Source organism: Rousettus aegyptiacus, unplaced genomic scaffold, assembly GCF_014176215.1.
Source record: "Rousettus aegyptiacus isolate mRouAeg1 unplaced genomic scaffold, mRouAeg1.p scaffold_m13_p_2, whole genome shotgun sequence".
Lineage (NCBI taxonomy): Eukaryota > Metazoa > Chordata > Mammalia > Chiroptera > Pteropodidae > Rousettus > Rousettus aegyptiacus.
The window spans coordinates 828042-832807 of NW_023416295.1; positions in this window are offsets into that span (position 1 = coordinate 828042).

A 4766-nucleotide genomic window follows, 5' to 3' on the forward strand; every position below is an offset into this window, starting at 1 on the left:
GAGAGGGGCGGGGAGGCGAGTGCAGGGGAGGGGCGCGCAGGGCGGGAGGGGGGAGCCCCGGGGCGGGGCGCGGGGCGCGACCGCGGCCCACTGGGCACCTCTCTGCTCCCCGGGGACAAGGCAGCCCGGTGGTTCCCGCGGACCTGTCCTCTGCCTGAGGGAGGCGGCGGCGGCCGGGGACCGCGCGGGCCGCGGCCGGGGTCCCCGAGGGCGGGCCCCCCACGCCCAGAGCCCGGGGCGGCGGCACCACCTGTGGGGGCGGGGCGGGGCGGGGCGGGGGCGCTGAGGCAGGGCTTCCCCCGCCGGACGTGACATCACGCCTGCCGCGCGCCTATCAGGGGCCTCCCCGCCCCCAGCCGAATTCGCATCTTCCCCAGCATCCTCCCCCTCGCGGCTCCCGCCCCGCTGTCCTGCGTGCTGGCCGCGCGCCCCGCGCCCGGTCCCGCAGCGACCCCGTACCCTCTGCCCGCCGCCCACACCTCCGCCCGTCGCCTTCCTCGTCTGCACCCGCTTCCCAGCCCCTCGACTCCCACGCCGTCCTCAGCCTCCCCTCGCGGCTCCAGCTCAGATCTGATGTTTCTGTGGGGGACCGTGGGGGGGCGGTAGCCGGAAACTTGTCGGGAGTCTCGACCCCAGCCTCTCCCAGCCCCACAGAGAGGCAGAGCCCCTGAGTCGCCGCAGCTCCTCGGTGGTCCCCTCCGCGGGATTCCTTGGATGCTGGACAAACGGAAGTGACAGCCGTCTGTTGGCCTGGGTGGCTGGGCAGTGGCAGGTGACCTCTCGGAGGAAAGACTGAGTCGGGGCGAGGACAGATCATCGGATTTCTGGGTGATGAGAGTGAGGCTGGCCGCGCCCCACGCAGGGAGCCCAGCAGGTGCCCTCAGCTGCAGGGGGAGCAGGGGGCGGGCTGGGGTCTGCGGGCAGCGTCGAAACCGAGGGCTCCGGCGACTGGAGGGGCTCCCCATTCCCTTCTGGCCAGGCTGCTGCCCCTGCCCCTGGCCTCCCTCTGCCACAGGGGAGGCCGTAGAGGCCGCCGGGCTGTACTCCTAGATCCCCGACAGGCAGAAAAGGGGGGGAGCAAACAAGCCGGCACCCCCGGCAGAGGACAGTAAGGTAGCCGCCGTGTGGCAGCGAAGGTGCCCAAGCCTGTGGGACTCTGCTTCCGCATGGCCACAGGGTGCTGCCCACACCCGCCGCCGGGTCCTGCGGGACTGTCAGCTGTGTGGACGGAGTAGCCGGGTGGGCCCAGCCCTTCCTGGGGCCCCCGGAGCTGTGGTCTCAGCAGCCACAGAGGGGAGCTGGGGTCTCCTGGCCCGCCTCCCAGAGAAGGCTGCTCCCCGCACCCTGAGACACCAAGCCCCCCGCCTGCTGCTCGTCATGCCAGGCTCAGTCCCGGAGCCGCGCACGCGAGGGCCTGCCCCTTCTTGCCTGGCCCTGGCACAGCCACCCGGACACCTCCCCTGGGTGCACCTGGCTCAGGCCCCAGCGGTGGGGTTGGGGGCCCCGGGCCGCAGTCCCACCCCTCAGTGCGAGCTCCCCTCCCGCCTCCGCTTCCGGGTCAGGCAGCGGCCCGACTGGGACTTAAGCCCCGCGTGGGGCCTGAGAGCCGCCCGCTCTGCCTGTCCTCGTGGCACTGGTGGTCACTGTGGTCCCCTCTTAGTCCCGCTCGCAGGCAGGTTTCCAGGCGGCGGTGGGCATGGCCGGGTCCCTGGCCTGGCACCGGTCCGTCCCCGAGGGCCACCCGCCCCACTGCCCGCAAGGTCACGGTAGCATAGTCACGTCACGGAACATGATACCTGCAGCCATGGCCCTGCCCTGAGAGGGGACTTGTCCCCTAGCCAGGTTTTGGCTCCCACCACATGAGTCCAGTTCCCGGAGCGTGGCCCTTTGCGCCCGGCCTCCCCCGTGGTGGGCGGCTTCGGTGTCCTCCGCTCTCCCTGCCCTGAGGTTCGGGCTGGGCTGGGCTGGGCCGAGGGGCCCGGTGCAGGGCCTGCGAAGCCTCCCAGGGCACTGCCTCCCATGGGCGGTTCTCTCCAGCTTGTGCAGGGCATGTGGGTGCACGCGGCAGAGAGCACCCCCCTCGCCCCCCGGCCCACGGCATGGGGGACGGCACACGCAGGGCCCTGCAGCGGGCGCTCGCGGGTCGCGGGTTCCCACCGAGCCAAGGACACCGAAACCCACGTCCAGATTCGAGTTTGGACCCAGCCGCTGACCAGCCGCGTGATTCGGCTGGGACGCTCAAGCTACTTTCCGTACTGTCCCTGCGAGGAGGGGCCTGTTATGGACTTGGCCCAGGGCCAAGAGGAATGGCGAGTGGGACGGTGCCCCCAGCCCTGGATGGGGCCCGCACCTGCTGGAGTCTGCCTGACAAGGAGCAGGGGGCCCCCAGCCCTGGATGGGGCCCGCACCTGCCGGACAGTCTGCCTGACAAGGAGCAGGGGTTAGGCGTAGGGCAGCGGCTGCCGGGTGGTCCTGTTGCGAGGTGGCTGTGCCGGGGGCCGCCAGCGGCTCGCGGAGCCCCCTTCCTTGCTCCCACCGAGGGTGGCGCTTCCGGGCCGCAGGCGTGGACGCTTACTGGTGAGGAGGCAGAAGGTCGCACCTCAGGCGCACAGCCCAGAGGCGCTGTCCCCAGGTGCCGGCCGTCAGGCCCTCGCCGCTGGTCTGCTCCGCTCGCCACTCTCAGCGCTGTGGCCCCAGCCACTCAGAGTCAGGTCCACTCGGAGTCAGGTCCAGCAGCCCGGGGCGTGGGGTGCCCGCCGGTGGGGCCCGGGCACCCGGCCACCCGGAGTCAGGTCCACTCGGAGTCAGGTCCAGCAGCCCGGGGCGTGGGGTGCCCGCCGGTGGGGCCCGGGCACCGCGTGCCGGGGACGGGGCGGGGCCACCGCGTCCTCAGGCCATAGTGTCACCCCGCAGCCCCCCGCCCCCGGGATCCCGCCCACGCCCCCCGTCAGCTGGGCAGGAGCCTCCGTGCTGGCTGGGGTGCCGTCTCCCCGGGAGCTCTGGGCGGGGTGTGGCTGGGCGAGCCTTCCCCGTTGGGGCCACTTGCCTTTGTCCAGCCCCCAGGACCACCCCTCCTGCTAGGGCCCCGGCCCGCCTGGACCGGGTGGCCTCGGACGTGTGGCAGACTGAAGGTACGGGCTGCTTCCTCCTGCGTACAGACCGACAACTGTTCGCTGGGGCGCGTGGCAGAGACCGGAATGCCCCCCCGCCGAGCCGGCTGAGGGCAGAGAAGAGCGGCCTGGGGAGTCATTCGGGAGGGGGTGTGGGCTCGCCCACGTTTCCGTCTCCTTGAGGAGTGACCCCCCGGGCTGGAGGGCAGCGCCCGCCCCCACTTCCTGCCTCTGGTCAGGGAGCGGTCAGGGATGCTGGGCCCGACCGCTGAGAAGACCCCGGGGGCAAGCGGGTCACGGGCGCCCAGGAGCGAGGGCTGCCGGCGGGCGCCTCCTCCCCCGTCCTGGGAGCCCCGCCACCGATGCGCCCCTCCCTGCGGTGGGGCAGCAGCGGGGTTCTCTGTTGGGCGTCTTTGGGCAGCTCCCAGAGCAAGTTTCCAAGCAGACCGGTCACTTCCATGCGCACGTGCCCCTCAGAACGTCACTGCCGCCGGCTCCCCTAACGAGCGCCCCTTCCTGCTGGCGGGAAGGGGCGCAGGGTCGGAGGGCACCGGGCAGGCTGGGGGCTCGGGAGCAGGGCGGCACAGAGACTTGTTGCGGCACTGCTGTGGGTGGTCTGGCCGCGCCAGCCTCAGCCCCCGCCACACCGCTGCGGGGGGCAGTGGACGCCAGGGAAGGCCCCGGGCACCCTGCTCAGCGCTCTGATCCGCAGAAGCCTGGGCAGGCCGCTCTCATCCACGGCCGGCCAGCGGGGGAAGCCAGCTCCGGGCGGGGCCCGGTCACTCCCCGGGGCGGTGCTGGCGCCGGCCTCTCAGGTGGGGGGACAGGGCTCCGGGCGCTCCGCTCCGCGCTGGCCCGGCCCAGGCCCCCGTGCCGTCTTCCTGCCTCTCCTGGCGCCCTGGCTTTTCCCCAGGAGGTAGGGGGGAGGCCAGGCACGGCGTCCAGGCACGGCCTGGCATGCTGGGACAACATGCTCCACATGCCCAGAGCACAGAAGCGCGTGTGCCCCTGCGCGGGGCCCGGCTCTCCCCTGCGCGCACGGAGCCCCGGCTGTCCCGCCCCCACGTGGCTCCTGCCCCCCCTACCCCCCCGCACCGCGCCCCTCCTGCCCCATCACCGGCATCTCGTCGTCTTCGCCTTCTCCCATGTGCATGGCCAGGCCGATTGTCCCCCAGGCTGATTGTCCCCAAACCCGAGTCAGTCACAGAGGTGCCGCCTTCAGAATAAAGCAAGAAGCAAATGCCCTCTGCGGCCGAGCACTGGGCCTTGCACGCCTCACCTTGCAACTGGCCGGTCCATCGAAACCAGTCCAGCTCTCCGCCCTTCCCCAGACACCCCCAGTGCAACCCGGATCGTCCCCTCATTGTAGGGTGGGTCCCAGGGTGCTTCCGGCGGCAGAGGTTTGGAGCTACGGGCTTGGGTGTGCACACGGCCCTGGCTCCTGAGGCCATGCGGAGGTCAGTCTATCACCTGGGGGGGCCTTCGCTGTCCTTTTGTTCTCGCCCAGATGGCGTGGATAGCCCCGGCCTCAGGGCTTGCTTGGTCCCCAAATCAGAGCAGTTTCCAAGGTGTGGCCAAGTTCAAGGTACCATGTAAAAACCCGGTGGGGGCCTGGCCCGGGGTCGGGGCTGCCTGGGACAGTGCCCCGACCTGCCC